The sequence below is a fragment of the Canis lupus genome, chromosome 15 (genome assembly GCF_048164855.1).
Source record: "Canis lupus baileyi chromosome 15, mCanLup2.hap1, whole genome shotgun sequence".
Classification (NCBI taxonomy): Eukaryota; Metazoa; Chordata; class Mammalia; order Carnivora; family Canidae; genus Canis; species Canis lupus.
The window spans coordinates 25,404,433-25,422,422 of NC_132852.1; the positions used below are offsets into that span (position 1 = coordinate 25,404,433).

The following is a 17,990-nucleotide window of genomic DNA, read 5'->3' on the forward strand; positions in this document are numbered from 1 at the left end:
TATGCTGGAAATACAGAGATACAGGACATGGCTCTTTTTCAAGAAACTCAAAGGTTAGAAGGACGTGCATGCTGTCCAGGGCCAAACCTCCTGTAGGCCTGTTGATCAGAATACCAAATTGCCCTATCTGGTGGTTGGTAAAGCCTGGACTTCCAGGCCGATTGTTTAAAAGGTAAGTTCATGAATATCCCACCAATGTCATGACTGGTGATTTTCTTTTCCCACCCAAGACTCCTACTGAGGCACCTCTGTGAGAACTGTGTAAGGTGGTGGGGAGGTGAGCCCGCTCACCTCATTGTCTATATGTCTGTTACACAGCCTCATTAGTTGTTTGAAGCAAAACAAAAGTAAAAGCAACTCAACTCCTAATTGTAATTCTTTCCCGTTGTGATCTTGGACCAGCTGTTTATTGCCTGGTGCAGTTCATTGGCAGTCAGTAGAGTTGGCAAGAATACTGTACACTTAGTAAGAATGAAAAGGATGGGGTGAAGGTCAGCCATCCCAGCCACCAGGGAGGCCTGCTTTAGCCCACAGCATTCTGACCCAGAGCCACTGGCACAAGGGGAGGAGATTGAGGTAGAAGACCTATTGCTACAACCAAGTCCTCCTTGTGGCCAGTGCCCAATAGAAACAAAATACACTTTTGGAAAAGGTTTGGGTGGAGGAGGGCACTTCCAAGTTGGGAAGAGAGGCCTATACTCCCATGCTAATAGTGGCAGTGACCCTAGCTCCTTCCTGAGCATTGTGCCAGCTGCTGTGCTATCACAGCCACTCTCTGAAGTCCCAGGGTCCCTCCCCATTCATCCCATGGGAGAGGAGTCCCCGCAGTGGTGGCTCCTCCCCTCCAAGGACTAGCACCACATCTAGACTTGCAGCAGGCAGCTAACACAGAAATGTTCATTAGCACTGTAACCCAGAACATGCTAGGAGGCTTGTGAGGAGCCTGTTACAGTGCAGATACTGTCATGATCAACTTGTGGAGCTGGTCAGTTATGCCCAGAGCCCTGGCTCTGGAAAGAGGCCTGAGCTCTTTGCTAGTGCAACAGGAGCAAAGGGTGATCATGATGATGTCTCCTAAGCTGCAGCAAATGAAAGAACTGAAAAGGTCGAAAGTTAAGGAGAATATACTTGTCCCTCTGGGAGTGTGGATGGGAAGCCCTTGTGCAAAATGAGCCTGAGCTAAGGAGCCCAGGACTTGCAGCTGTGTCCTGGAAGTGAGTGGCTGGTGACAGTGTGAGCTGGGCACCTCACCATCGGGTGCCCACAAAAGCCCCCAAATTGAAGCAGTGGTGGCAGTAATGTGCTTTGCCTGGTAGAGTGGCCTGTTGAGCGCTGGCATGGCTCTTCCCCCTGAGAGAGGAGACTGTGCCTGCAGCTCTGAGATCTCCAATCCACAGGCTTTCTTACCCCAGTGGGACCTTTGCCTATGTGGCTTGAGATGCTCTCTGCTGATAATGAACGAGGCACCAGAGAGCAGCATCGCTACTCAATTGTACCTTTATTCTGAATCTCTTTTGTACTTTCGCTGGCCCTCAACCCTGGACTGGAGTTTTGAGGTCTGGCCAAGCACATGAGAGAAGCAGATATATAAAGCAGAAAACTTTTCGTTCTGCTAAAAGCTGAATTTAGAGACCCACACCTGCTTTCATGGAGCATGTACCAGTGACACCTGACCCAGTCTGAGATGAACAATCTGAGGCTCTTACCTGCCATGCTGAATTGTGGGGAGCAAAGAGAAGTTAGATGGGGGTGGATATGAAGGAGAAAAGCATTCCAGGCTGAAAGACAGTATTGGCAAGACCGTGGAGCTTGGGGACCAGTGACAGAGTTTCTCAGTCTTTATTTTCCAAGTTGGTAAATGCATCCCAAGACTCTCAGCAGTTTTTAGAGAGAATTGTCTATTAATGCATTCAGTCGTTCAATAGACATTTATTGAGTGGCCACAGAGTACAAGGCAAAATGCATTAAAAGATTAATAAAGCTTATTCTCTGTGCTCAAAGAACTCAGTTTAGCAAATATTATTTATCAAGAGACAGGTGCGATGATAGAGGTTAGAACAAAATGTTACAGGAACATGAAGAATGGAGTGATTACTTGTGATTAGGCAGGTCAGGAAAGCTTTGCAGGGGAAGAGATTTTGAAATTATAAAATAGGATGGGAAAGGGCCATTTGTATTGCCAAGATGTTTAAATACATCCAGACTTATTTTAGTTTGCCCTATTTGCAAAAATGCTTCAACCGCTGAGATGCCTATAAATTAGATGCTAATTAATGAAGTGAAAATGATGTAGGGAACAGATCCAGATTTATTTTGGATGGAAATTGAGCTCCTTGCGAAAGTCAGGTTATGCAAATAAACTAACTGCCTTTATAATTGTAAGAGAATTGGGAATGTTATTTAAATATGTTAAATATATTCTAACAGATAGTGAATATTTATAATGCCAACTCATTTTCTCCTCAAGGTAATATATAACATCATGCATTTCTAGCTCTTTTTTGAAATAATTTTCTCCTCAATATTAATGTTTTTCTTCTCTTATGCATATAGTATACTTGCTATAGCGATTTTCTCAAAAGTGAGGGGTTCTACTATGCTTTTACTTCCTGATCTTTCTTTAAAAAAGATGTTTCTATTGAGTTATAACATGCAAATCTGCACAAATCTTAAGTATGTGGGCTAATTAATTCTTACATATGTACATGTTCATGTAACTATCATTCTAATTAAAATAGAAAACATTTCTAGAATCTTTGAAGGCACTTTCATATCCTCTCCCAATTAATATCCAACCCTGTAGAGGTGACTACTTTTCTGGTTCTATCACTGTAGTTTAGTTTTGCCTGTTGGTGAACTTTAAGTGGAATCATACAGAACACGGCCATTCGGGTCTGGCTGCTTTAGCCCGACATTAGTATATACTGCTAAATAAATTTTCAAAATTCAATGATTGAAAGTCATAGCAACAGTATAAGAGACTTGGTATTCTCAGCCTTTTTAATTGTAGCCACTCTGTAGAGTGTATCACAATGTATCTCACTGTGGTTTTAATTTTCATTTCTCTGATGACTAATTATGCTGAAAACCTCTTCATATGCTTATTGGCCACATGTACATCCTCTTGTGAAATGTCTATTTAAATATTTTGCTGTTTTTTAAAAGTTGGATTGTCCTCTTTTTGACTGTAGGAATTCTATTCTAAACATGGATTCTCTGACAGATAAATGTGTTGCAAATATCTTCTGGTCTTCAGCATGCCTTTTCACTCTTTTTATGGTGTCTTGTTTTTGTTGAAAAGAATTTCTTCACTTTAATGAATTTCAGATTGATCAATTTTCTCTTTTGTGGTTAGAGCATTCCATGTCCTCTTAAAGAAATGTTTGCCTCCTCAAGGGAAAGATTATAATAAATGGAAAAAATGTTTTAACATTTCTCAGAGAACGCTCAAACCTGCGTGAATACCAATTTAGATTCCGACTTTGAGACCCATATTCTAAGACATTGTTTTGGAACATCCTGTAGATAGATAGAAAGAGCCCCAGAAACCAACACCAAAATGCCAGTATGGAATGATTCCATTTTTAAACCAAATGGGCGAGGAGTTTTGACTTTAGAGGACAGTTACTAGAGATACATTGGATATGTATATATTTTTGCAGTTATTAGAGAAATATTATATATTAAATAAATATATATAATATATATTACATAAATATTTTTGCTTTCTTATATTTCAATAATATGAAAAGCTTTGGGGGGAGGAAAGGTTGTGAGATGAGAAAATCAATTCACTTGAAAACATTAGAGCAAAATCCTTGTCCTTCCTCCCCCTAAATGCCCGATTTGGAATACCAGTCTCTCCCCTTGACCTACTTTTTATCACCATTTCAGCACACACACACACATACATAAAGAAGATCCTAGTCCCAAGGGAAGAACACGACTGAGCTATTTATAGCTTCTGAAACTTGCTCCAACTTGACAGTTCACAAACATAACAGATGGTCTATAATGACTGAACTATTGTTGGATTTGTCTACAATGGTTAATTACACACTCATTTCTTAAAATATAAGATACATGGAGATTCGTTATTCTCACCAAAGGAATATAGTCATACTCTCATATTTAGTAAGTCATGTCATACAGTTTTATGGATAAACAGATTTGAAATAATTAAATATATTAAAATACAATTACCATTTGCCACGTTGAACATACATTTTCCAATTTTCAAATCTTTTGTAAAGCTTATAAGGTAATAGCATGCCTTTATTAAGTAATACTCTCAAATTTCTCTCTCCAACAATGTTCCAACTAGGAATTTTTAAAAAACATACTAAGCTTATATGCTTTACTAGAGTTGGAGCAAGTCACTGAGATGTTTGAAACTATATTTAAAAATTTGGCAGAGAAAAAAATTTTGCAGAAAGGCCTTCCCTCAATGTCCAGACTAAGAGCATTCATAATGCTAAGACTCTGTTTTCTATTTTTTTAGGTTTATTTTTTTATTTTAGAGAGATCATGGAAGGGCAGAGAGTGGGAGGAAAGGCAGAGAGAGGGAGAGAGAGAGACAAGCAGACTCCCTGCTGAGTGCTGAGCCTGACAAGGAACTTGATGCCAGAGCCTCCAGATCATGACCTGAGGTGAAATCGAGTTGGCCACTACGTTGACTAAGACACTCAGGCACCCCTAAGATTCTGTTTTCTTGAGTTAGATCTTTTCTCAATTTGTCATGATTATTTTGGGGGGAAAAATCCAGTGCAAGAATATTAAATTTAAGATATTGAAAATGAAGATACATTCTTCTTTGTTCATTCAATTTTTTAATTCCTCATTTACAAACATGTTGTTCACATATGAACAGTAAATACAACAAAAGGGTACATGGCTTTTGTAGAAGGGGTTATGGTGGGCCTCACATGAAGAAAGCTAGTTCCACTTAGGGCGTGAAGGGCTTTAGGAAGTCTTGATAAAGTCATAAAATAACTCGAAAGATGAGTAGGCTTTTCTCTTCCCCTCCATGTCTGCTCTTATTCCTTTTTTTTTTTTTTCCCAGTTGTATTCTTCACACTTGATCTCTTTTCCAAAAATGTTTTTGTGGATGTCTTATCACTGGTGCAGCCAGTGGAAGTGGAAGACAATATCTGGAAGATTCGTTTGGTCTCAGTCCTGCAGAAGTCATATCTGACCCTGGGCTCAATGTCAACAGATCACTCACCTATAACAAAGTACTTAAGATACTGCTTAGGAAGGATGCTTGCAGGATCTCAGATTAGAGAGATCCCTTGTATTTGTAGGAAAGCTCTGGAAGCCTCACTTGGGTGGCAAAGATACAGAGAATTCAGTCATCCTTGGTCTGGCTTTGAAATCCTAACAAAGGTTGGGTTTGTAGTTATTCATTCTGAGTTTGACTGTTCCTTTGTGTTCTGAAGTACCTCCCATTCTGTTCTTTGTGGAACAGGACTGCAGTTCAACTAGCAAGGAATCCAATAATGCAATTTTGAGCAATTAGATAACTTCAGGAGTTTTAGTTCAGTAATTAGGATGGACATCAAATAGAGTCCAGTTTAGTTGCTCTTCCTCAGGTCCCGTCAACAACGGTACTGTTTTCAGGGAGGACTAGTTCTCTACTATTTTTTTTTTCTGTTGGACTTTTTCTGAAACTTTATAGCTAATTGTTAAACAACATACACAGCAGAGTTATTCTGATAACTAATTTGTCTATTTACAAAAGAAAATGAAAGGCCGCCTGGGTGGCTCAGCAGTTGAGCTTCTGCCTTCCACTCAGGGCATGATCCCGGGATCTGGAATCGAGTCCCTCATTGGGCTCCGTGGAGGGAGCCTACCTCTGTCTGTGTCTCTCTCTCTGTGTGTCTTTTATGAATAAATAAATCTTAAAAAAGAAAGAAAGAAAGAAAGAAAGAAAGAAAGAAAGAAAGAAAGAAAGAAAAATGAACTATGAAGAGAGAAATCTGAACGAAAGAAATTATGTATTATTCATCCAACAACAACAAAAAACCGTCTTCATTATTTCTAGCATAATGTGCTAGACTCATTAATCCTGCCAAGTTATTTTTATTTTTAATTCTTTCCCAAAGGGTTATGCTTATTTTTTCACATTGTATCAGCCACATTTCCTACTTCAAAATTATTTCTCAGTAGTTTTAAATTTGGAAGACATTTGTATTAGGTGAGAAATAATTTAGGATTTTTTTGAAGTTTGAGTCAATCAGCAGGAAGCAAGGAGGAAGGGAGTGAAAGAGGAAGAGATATGTGTGTGTTATCTTGACAGATGCAGGGATCAAATACAGGGGAAAAAGAGGCATTTTCAAGAAAAAATTACAGTTATAACAGGCCTTTCTCCAGTAGGTATTTAAAACCTATAGATCTTCTTATGATATAGTATTGCCTAGATCTGGGATAGTAAGCTATTAGAAACCAGTCTCTGATCAATTCCCTGTGTGAAGGCATGTGGACTAATGTAGAAACCTTATAGTCTCGTTTCAATTTGCTCAAATATGTCTTTGTTCAAAATATGTCTGTGTTTCTATTGAAAGTCATATCTCACTTTATCCTTTTATGTTGCCCAATTTCTAGCTCAGTGACTGATATTTAGATATTTGTTGAATGACTAATAGAAAGCAGAGCAGGAAGAAAGCAGAGGAAAGGAGAACCAATTCATTAGGGTTTTCCTTCTTATACCACTAGCAGTACCAAATAACTGACTTTTAGTTTAAAGCTCTAGTGGGGCAGCCCGGGTTGCTCAGCAGTTTAGCGCCACCTTCAGCCCAGGGCCTGATCCTGGAGACCTGGGATCAAGTCCCACATCAGGTTCCCTGCATGGAGCCTGTTTCTCCCTCTGCCTGTGTCTCTGCCTCTCTCTCTCTCTCTCTCTCTCTCTCTCTCTGTGTGTGTGTCTCATGAATAAATAAATAAAATCTTAAAAAAAATAAAGCTCTAGTGAATGCAAACAAAATTCTATTAATGGGTAGCAGACCCTCCTTGACAATGTACAACTGGGCAGAATGAGAAGCAGTAGACATGACTTCTATAAGGGAATATATTACTTCTGATTTTGTCAAAGTGTTGGAAGGAAACATTATATTAATAAACGCAGACTATATTGTTAATTATGAGGCTACTAGGCTGCCAACCTTTTGAGAAAACCTTCATATCTTTTCAAAGAAATTACATGGAAGAAATGTGTGAACTTCTATTGCCTTTTTTACTCTGGATAACATATATTATATCCCAAAATAAATAAGTTTCAGACATTTTGCAAATATTAATCAATATTTCTGGATCTTAAGTGAGAACTTTAAAAATCAACCTCTCTTCACAATGCATTCATCTAGAAAGGCTGTGACCTCCATCTGGGCAGAAATACACATTTGGTTTTAAATTTTTTTTCTTTTTTTTAAAGATTTTATTTATTTATTCATGATAGTCACACAGAGAGAAAGAGAGAGAGAGGCAGAGACACACACAGGCAGAGGGAGAAGCAGGCTCCATGCAGGGAGCCCGACGTGGGATTCGATCCCAGGTCTCCAGGATCGCGCCCTGGGCCAAAGGCAGGCGCCAAACCGCTGCGCCACCCAGGGATCCCTGGTTTTAAATTTTTTAAAAACGTTTCCTCTTACCTTGACTTCTGGGATCCTCACTTTTTCCTACCATTTTGACTATTCTTTCTTAATCTCATTTGTAGACCCCCTATATTTCTCCCTTCTCCCTTTAACTCTGACATGGTCTAGGCTTATGTCCAAGGATTCTTTCCTTCTTTTTATGTTCTCCCTGTAAAAGTTTCACCCACTTCTCTAGTGTCCTCTGCCTCCAGTGTCTCCAGATCTCTATCTTGAGCCCCAAACCCATTCTTGATCTCATGAGCCTTACAGTTGAGCTTCTGGGTGTCCATGATGCAGATTGTAGAGGTTCATGAATCATGGTTGAGTCATCTGGTTTAAGATCTTGAAGAAGGAGTGCTGTGTTCTAGTCAAGGGCCCCTGATGAAGCTTATGGTAGAGACAGTCTGCGAAGCAAAATGGTGTGCAACAAATTGTCTACTGATGAAATGATATGAAGGTAGATAATGTTTTCTAATTAGTTTCTGTAATTGAATATGATAATTAAAACAAGTTATTTTGGTTTTGCTAGTTATCAATTGACTACTCTCCATTAATCTGAATTACAGTGATTTGTATTTCCAGTATTTCCCTTCAAAAGTTTTTATCATTTTTTTAACTTATACTGAAAATGCTGTACCTACAAGGCCTATGAAAAATAAGCTGAGGACATCGTGTTCCATCATAAAAATGATGTACAAACTTTAATTTAAAAGATAACTCTTTCATTCCAAAGCTTTAACAGAATGATACTCAAAAAGAATTTTATCCATTTAAATTCAGGTCATTGAAAAAAGTTCAATAAAGAACATTTTCTATCTAGCATTTTCATTAGGTTAATAGTTCAGCTGGATTTCTTCCATTTTAAATATTGATCCTAGTATCCTCAGATATGTTTAGGTATTAGCAATCCTGATACCATATTTCAGGTGACAAATTTCAGGTGGATTTAGAATTAATTAAAGGACTGTATCCCCTACCTCTCTATAAGGCTTGTCCTTAACATATTCTGCAGTTCCTTCCATGATCAATAAATTCAATCTCCACGAGGCAAGGGCAAAACTCACAATTCATTTATCTTCACCAGGAGATAAAAATTTCTGGTATAGTCAGTCACCCATGTTTGTTATGCTCTCTGTTTCTTTATAAATTGCCCTGTAGTGTAATTGAAGTTTGGTCCCAACAGTACATCATAATGGTTCAGAACATAATGTCTGCAATGAGCATCTGGTTCCAAACTCAACTCCTGCTTACTCATTGAGTGACCTCGAACAAATTATTTAATGTGTACAAGCCATTGTTTCCTGACCTTGAAAATGATAATTAACATATGCTGTTGTGAGAACTCAATGAAGAAGCATGCATGAAGTACCTAATGCAAGGCCTGAAATATGTAAGTCTGTAATAAATGGTAGCTATTATGATTATTGCTATTATTTTTGAACACAGGAACCAGTGGTCATTATCCTCGGTGACTGCAGTGGTAACTGCACCAACTACCCTCTCTCCAGCTTGCAGTTTGGGAGATGGTCCACATAAATCCAACCTGCCCTGTAGAGAAGTTTGGCCTGCTTCCAAGTTTGCTTAGATCTGCACGAATCACAACAGGTTCATTCATTCTAAAGCTATTATTACTGAGTGCAGACTATGTTCCATGTATTAGAGGAGGTGCTGAGGATTCAGGAGTCAGCAAACAGATGGTCTGAGACTTGACTGAGGATTTTTGCTTTCAACCATGATGGAGTACCTGGTACCAAACTAGTGCTAATACCTCAAATTAGAAATCTGGTTAAAATCCATGAGTAACTGGTTTAAGGTACTGACAGTAGGCTGTGTAGAACTGTTATAGAAGGGAAAGAGAAGAGAACAAAGTGACCACAATGACTGCCCAGCTCTCTGCCTGGAGGGAAGGAGTATCCAAGTGGAGAATGGAGGCGTGGTTGAGCTGAAGAGACAAGGCCTGGGCTCAAGGAAGTTGAGGCAGTGGGAATTGGCAGGCAGAGTCCTGGAGAAGAGAGGTGTACACAGGGCAAGAGCTCCAGGAATTGGCAAGTGGATCCCCTGGAGTGTTGAGCTGAGTACAAAGCTGTGCACACATATGATGAGACTCTACAAAGGTAGCCTCTATACATTATGGAAGGAACAAGTAGGGAGTTAGAAGCTGAACAAATCCTGAAGCTTACACAGGGCCATGAGACGTTTGAGTTCCAACCAGCCAGAGATACGTCGCTGAGCATCTGAGCATTCAAGAGAGACCCCCACAAAAAAGCCACACCTTAGAAGAAGGGCTTGTCCTGAGTAAAGACTATTCTAGAACCATCCCAACTTAAATATAAGAGCTTAAATATAAGCTTCAAAAAGACCAAGTTGATCCACACAAGACACAGTGAAGAACTCCATTGTCATTCATTAATAAGTGAATTGAGGTGAGTTTCCAAAACTGTTTTAAATAGACAAAAAATACCATCTCTAAGTCCAGTTGTTTTGCCGATGGTTCTGAAAGAGAATTGATGTACAGAATTCTCTGAGATCTGTCCCTCTATCATAGAACTGTTTTTCCAGGAAGAGTAACATAGCTGAGAAGCCTGTTCAGTCTTTCTAACCAAAGATATATATGCGGGATCCACTAGACTATCTCTGGGCACATTTGACTCACAAGCTCATTGAGAGATATTTTTTAAGAATTTATTTACTTGAAAGAGAGAGCGAGCATCTGGTTGGGGATGCAGAGGGAGAAGGAGCTCCCTCAGCAGGGAGCCCAATGCGGGGCTCAATCCCAGGACCATGATCTAAGGCAGATGCTTAACTGACTGAGCCACCCAGGCCCCATCCCTTAAAAGATATTGAAGCAAGGCCTTTGCTTCATGAATAAATAATCCCTCAGGATCTGAGGGCCTGATGCCTATCCTCTAATAGCAATTGGGGGTTTTCTTTATGGCGTATTTTATATAATTTCAGTAAACTGTGCTGCATAGAAGAAGAAGCCCTTCTAGGGTGTGGCTTTTTGGGGGGTCTCTCTTGAATGCTCAGCAACATATCATAGAGAAGAATAAACAACTAAAAAAAAGATAAAAGACCATCATGTGCCATTGTATTACAGAACAAGGCAAAACAAGAATCCGATATTGCCAGGAATCAGATGTTGAAGAACAATTTTGAGTGAAGAAGACAAGGTGGTACTGCAGGAATCATTCATTCGTTCTCAGCATCTGTCCACTGCCCTCTGAGGCTCCTTTCCTCTCTATGCTCTGTCATTAAATAAGAGGAGGGTGTCCATGCAGAGAGAGGTCTGTGAAACACTTTATAACTCAGGCCATTAGCCAAAGTCAAATTAGCACTTGGGAATGCTTGCAGCCACACATGAAAACCTTCCAGTTCAACCAAACCAGGAAAGGGCTGTTCTCCCTGCAGAACATCAGCTACCGAGCAGAGGGTTAAACATGAAAACAAGCAAAGATGTGCAGGCTCATTTCCTGAAGCCCTCTGGGGACGACCAGCACGCTAACCAAATTGAAGACTCCCATCTGGAAGAGATTGCCAATAACAGTTTTCAAAAAATCATGTCTACAAATAGAATATGTATTTAAGAATAGGAATAGGAAGTTAGATTTTAAAAAACCACTTGAAGATCTTATATATGACCTTTTTTTTTCTTTTAAATATTTTATTTATTCATGAGAGACACAGAGAGAAAGGAGAGGCACAGGCAGAGGGAGAAGCAGGCTCCATGTGGAGATCCCAGTGCCAGACTCGATCCCAGGACCTGGGATCATGACCGGAGCCAAAGGCAGATGCTCAACCACTGAGCCACCCAGGCGTCCCTTATATGACCTTTTTAGGAGACAAAATATGAACAGCAATGGAAGAAAAGTGTTTGGTTATCAGAATAAATAAAATATATAAAAAGTTTTTAAAAATCCACTAATGGCATAGTTACCTTTTTTATTCTAGAGTCTTGTAATAAAACCATTTAAAATGATATTTGGTTCGCTTTTCCTACTAAATGCTTCTTTAAGAAATTTCCTCCTCAAAGCTAAAGATCCGAAGGAATTTGCAAAGTGGCTATTTACAATTATTGAAAAGGCATTAACTTTTTAAAAAGCCTTTGAAAACAAAAGACATGAAGACCCAGAAGGATTTAGAGAGATTGCTTCTCAGACAGAAGGGAAAAATTAATGAGAGAGGTAAGAAGGAGCCACCTATTCTCTAAGTGCCCAGCCCAGGCTCCTGTGTGCTGATGTACTTGTCACCCCTGACATCTTGGTCTATGAAGTGCTCCTGTTTTGACCAGCTTGACAAGACATTCTCTTCATTTTTGTCTTGCGTCCCCACAAGCAATCTGTCAATCTCTGCTATAGGTTCTTCTACCTTGATCCATGTGAAAACTCTTTCCTTCCTGGGAAACACATATTTTTCTCTTTGGTCCATGCTCTAGACTCCAACTTAAAAAAATCAAATTCCATGAGTATTGTTATGTTTTGGATTTTCCTCTCTAACAGTGGCATCTACGAGGTTTAAACTATGTGTATACAGTGTGTAGAAATATTCTTAATGAGTAAAAGTGGTGGAACGATAGTTTTAACCTCAAGATGCTTTGAATATTCTCATCCTGGTGGACAATTCATCCAAGATGGCTAAGACGGTTGGTCCTTTGCTTTCCCTTTAGGTAGAACTCTACCACTTACTTTCTAAATGAATGGTGTGTGCAAGTGCTTGGCAGATGTGATAGACCTCACCAGGACAACTCTTCCCAAGGGAAATTGACAGCTCAGCAAATTGAGAGTTTGTGTTAAGAGCATAATAACCCTTAAGCTTCTTTCAGGTTCTATAAGTTACTCAGAGTTTCAGAGAAGGAATAATAAATCCACTATTTTATTAGTTCAAAAAGGCTAACCTACAAAATATGTTTTTTCCCTTCAAATTGTTCTCTGGCTGCCACACAGTTTGGCATGATCAAATTGCTTATGTGGCATTTGGGTCAAGAGCTCTGATCAAGATGATGTCAGTTGGGGCTAGCTTCCGGCCAACACACAACAGGTCAAACCCTGGAAGGGTCACACCCTCTCTTCAAAGTGTCTCTCCCTCAAGACCGGCTACATAATTGGAGGAGCTCGGTGCAAAACAAACACGTGGAGCCATTTGTTGGAAAATTATTAAGAATTTCCAGACAGCGACAGCAGAGCATGAAACCCATCCATGGCAACTTCCAAGCCAGCTGCACAGGTTTGCACACTCGTGATAGCAGTCAGGCGCCTCCTGTCTCCTTGCCCTGTCCTTCCGTCACTGGGACTGATGGGTCCTCTCTCTAGCTCATTTACAACAGAGTGAAAGTAGTTAGAACCTTCAAGAGGTAGAGTCTTCCCAAGCTTAGTAATCATATCTCCCAAGTTAGAGAAAAGAAAAAGCCTCACTCTGCTTGCAGATCTGATGAAAACAAACTCCATTTCTGAGTACGGGCTATACAAAATTCTTTGCCTGAAAGAGTCCACAATCATTTTAATGAAAGTAGTGGAATAGAGGAATGAGAGGAGTTGCTTTTTGGGTTTCTTCCAGCTTTTAAGTTTCTAGAACTCCATAAACCTGTGTGAGTATACTATATGCTTATTCTATCTCTGGGCTCTAATTGCTTCAATAATAGGAGAAACACATCTACTGTGTGTAGCAAGCCATTGTCTCTTTCCTTCAAGTATATTAATACAAGTTAGAAAAAAATTGAGAAGGAGTCTTAAGAAACTATATGAGAACCAGTCTGGTCCTGGTGGGAGGGGTACAAGAAAAGCAGTCATGGTTGAGGGATTTATTTCTCTGATGGAAGATAACTCTGTATTGCCCTAAATGTGCCCAGCGGATTGCCTAGGGCTCCAAGATAAAAGGACTCCATACTCAAATAAGACTAGGAAATGCTGCGTTAGGGGCGCCACATTAAAGTTTCCTAGATGGCCTGCAGCTTACAAAGGAAACAAAAGCACAGAGAAAATCTATAACCCATTCATTTCCACTTTGTATAACCCAGTTTTGCCCAAACGCATTCATCTAATCACAGAACTCTTTCTTTATGTAATAACTATTAAAATCCTGGCATTGAGAACTGGCGTGGAACGAGCATGCTTGGGAAATGCTGATTTAATGAGTCTAGGGAGACCGTAGGAAGGGAATTCATCTGTTGAGCACCTTCTAGATTCCAGGCACTATTTTTTGCAACTGACCTCCCTAACTCAATGAATAGAACAACCAGCCTCCAGAGGTGGTTCTCAGGATCCCAATGTTGTATACAAGGTGAATATGTGAAGTAACTTCCATGGAGCCACAACTTCCAGTGGTTTGGGATTTCGTGCCAGTGTCTGATTCTGGCACACTAGGCCCCTTCCTCTAGAGCACTCCAAATTTACTAACAGCAAGGAGAAAACCCCATAAAGCATGCTCTCCATTCTGAAGATTGAGTCTTACATAAGATACGTGGAATTTTCTTAGCAGATTTTTCACAAATGAAACAACACAAATGCCTTTTCCTGGGGCCTACCATCTGTTGTGTGGCCCAAGAGATAAATCTTTTCACAACAAAGCGAGGCTGAACAATTGTACCAAATAACTAAGGTGCAGAATGCAGCATACCTCTGTGGAGAACCAGAGCTGATGAGCTGGTCCGAATAGTGTTACATTAAACGAATACCGAGAATGTTCTAAATCCCACCCGATGCATTCTAGAGATAAAGGTGTGAGGAGCTTAGCCTTTAAAGGAGATTTACAAACATTTATTAACCAAGCTACCAGAGGCAAAATGGACTTTCAGGTTTACATTAACTTCTGCTCACATCCTGATTTATTCCCTATTCTTAAAACTGAAACAAATTTGCTCTTGAGCTGCTTTTTCATTCTGTCTGAATAATTCAGTGTTTTATACTTGATAGCTCCTCCAGATTTTCAGGAAACACTCAATCTTTAATTGGTGAATCATTGCACATATTAATATTAAGGCAAGTGGTCCATAAATAAAGCCAATGTGGAATTGAGGCTGCGTGGAGTAGACACTTGTGAAAGCAGACAGAGAGAAATAGAAACATCTGTATGGTAAGATGGGGTAAACTAAAGAGCCTGCTTGGCCCAGACCTTAGAGGGAGGGAAGACCCATTCAGGGAAAGCCCACTTCATGTCAGCACTTGAGGGGTAAGCAGGGATTAATTAAAGACACGTGGGGGGCTGGCTGTAAGGCAGTCCATGTGCAAACACTGCCACATAGCTGGTAACTAGGACCCGAGATGATAAGAGTAACCACTTCTCCCAGCAGCTGTGGGGTCTGATCACCATATCAGGGAGCAGCACCCCTTCCCTGATGCGGGTGTTAGGGTAAAAAAAGTAGCAGTCACCCATGCAGTACTGTTCCCCAAAGAGCCATAGTACCATGAGGCACCACATCAGAGACCAGCAAGGGGTCGAGATGAGAGGGACAAGAGCCAGAGAAGCTCATCGTGGAACGCACGGGAGAAGAAGCCCCTGAAAGTTCTGAGAAAGAGGTGAGAGGATTCTTGAGGGTGGCTAATTTCTTGGCAAGCTTCCATGTGGGACTACACCAGAAGTGGGATTCGCTGTGATGGTGGCAGGCTGAGGGGGTCCTTCCGAAAATGAAATGCTGTATAAACATCTAGTTCGGGTTGTATTGGCTAGACTGGCTATTGCTTGTGTCTCTCCAGGCCCCACTGCTCTAGCAAAATCCTCTCCACCTGACCATCGTTGCGGACACATGACCCACGCCGGGCCAATCCCAGTGTGTCATGCCCGCAGGTGACTGTGACTAGTACAGGTGTGAGCACATCACCAAGACTGAGTCGATTAGAATAGATCCTTGAATTGATTTGAGTCTGCATTCAAATAAATAACAAAATGTTTATAATATACTTGGGGAAATTTAAACACTGGATATTTAATGATATTAGGGGATTATAATCAGTGTTTTATGTGTGATGATAGTATTGTCCTTATCTTTTAGAGGTACACACAGGAACTTTTAAGGATGGAACGACTTGAAAGGTGATATGTGAATCAAAATGATAAGAAAAATTCAAGGAGATGAGGGTAGATGAGACAAAATTGTCCATGTTGAAGCAGGATGATTGGCTCTAACACTATTTTCTCTACTTATGCCAATGCTCCAATTTTTTCATACGTATGAAAGAAACTCTTGAGATTTTATCTACTGAAGCTGAAGGAGAGAAGTGCTGTTTCCTCTGAGATCACTATGCTCAGACCTGCCAGCAGCCATGTGCTCCATCCCCAGACAGCCCATCTGTATTAAGCTCTGAGACCTTTCCTGCAGAGGGAGCCGGAGCCAGTGGACAGAGAGAGAGGCTGCTGACTCATAGGTGGCTTCCCAGGATTTTATTGATTCACCTGGAGAGCTGATCACCAATGAAGCTGATCACATACGATCCCTTTGCATCAAATGTACACTTCTTTATGTCAAGAAATGTAGGTATCTGTGCGTAGAACACAACGTGGAGGCTCTCTATATAGAATCATGTAACTTTTTCTCCCAACATAATTATCCAGACACCATTTACTGAATAACTCACAACTTTCCTACCAGTTTGATATGGCCTTTTTAATCAAATCCCAAATACCTAGGTCTGTATAGGCCACCATTCCACCATTATGTTCTTCTGAGCTGCACGTTTTCACACGAGTCCCCTCTAGGTTAGCTATTATGCCATACAGCCTGCTGCAGAATCTGAAAGTGCAAGGTCCTCTTGGAAAAGTTATGCTCATTTCTCAGCATTATTCAGTATGTTAATCTTGTCCAGTTTTTTTAAATTCCACTGAGATTTAGACTATAGTTGCATTACCCACGTACACCGATTGTTTTGGGTGGGAGGCGATTTAAAGGGCCTGGGATATCTTAGTAAGCTTTCTGAAAATTGCAGAGTCAGAATTTATATATTCTAAAAGCCTAGATATGAGAATTCAAAGTGCATAGTATTTCTGATTTTCTTTCTGGTAAAAAGACCTTGTAAAATTCTGAGTTCTTTATTTGATGTTTGTAGTCGATTTTTTGTTCAGAGTTCTCCTTTACTTCCAGTAGCATGGGTAATGCATTTTTGTTCCACCACTATTTATCTGAAAAGCATTGATCTCCACTTACTTCTAATGTAGATTTTAATTTCTGACAGATTTTATCAAAGCCAGGTCCTGTATTTTTCCTTTGCGTGGCTTCTATATTCCAGAAAAGGCGAGCATATGTTTGGGAATTAGGCTCCCCCTGCTGGCAGATTTAGCACCTTCTAATGCATCTCAGGTCTTTACAAATCCAGTTCTGTTTTACAGCATCTTGGACCTAAGAGATTGAAGTGTTTTCTAAATTCTCTCTAGGCAGTCTGCATCGATAAGATTTATTGACGTAAAACTTAGAAGACCGTAAAATTAATTCTAAAATATACAAACCAGGAACTATGAAAGAGGAGCAATCACTATAGTTTGAAGACCGTTATGTGCTGGTAAATGTTTAACAGCCAGTTCCCTGACAAGCACTGATTTGTAGCATTTGCTAATGTTTGCAGTGTAAATACTTCCACCATGGTCCATTCCACCAGGGCTCATTTCATTGGCTACCGATGCGAAGTCATTGAACGTGAAGCTAGGTAGAGATGCTCATAGTTGGCTCCCACAAGTTGGCTCCAGTACACTGCCACTTGGAAGATGTGGGAAGGCTTGCTCTCCATCCTATACTCTGCATAAGATATGTGAGAGGAAAAACAAAATTAGGTGCTTTACAGTTAGATAAATTTGAATTCAAATCCCACGCCACTGCTTTCTGGCTCTAGGCATTGTGTTCCTGGGATTAAGCATTCTTGACTCCGAAATGATTTGATAATACCCACCTGGTAAAATTATTGTTAAAAGCTAAGTAGGATGATGTATATAAATCACCTCAACAGGACATGGATTTTTGATAAAATGGCAAGTTAACTCTCCACAAAGACACAGAGGAGGAAGGACCGTCTGGGTGAGAGTACAAGATAACCAGACACAAAGATGCTTAGCATGCGCTGGAGTTAGGGCTGGCATTCATATTTGATGGCAGAGAGTTTGTAGCTGCTTAGCTCACTGGGAGGAAGTCATTCTGATTATAATTAAAGATACATACTGGAGGAATATGAAGCAGTAATAGCAGATAAATAATACTGTATTTTGGGTTTGATTGCATAAAAGGCAAGAAAAAGCAATTTATTCTCAAATAATAGAGGACATGTTGTCTCAGAATGTCTGGTCCTGGCCCCAATAGCAGGAGGAACAAGACATACTTGCCCCCTTGTCTCCCACTGCTGTGCTGAATTTATTTCTAGACTATTTTCAGTAGGGGAGGGATCTCACATA

The 17,990-nt window shown here is 40.2% G+C and overlaps 1 long non-coding RNA gene across 1 annotated transcript in view; it reads left to right on the top strand.

Annotated features, from left to right (window-relative positions):
* Window positions 1-17,990, top strand: part of LOC140604767 (uncharacterized) — a 92,291-nt gene that overhangs the window by 48,966 nt on the left and 25,335 nt on the right. The gene's annotated exons all lie outside the window — the stretch shown is intronic.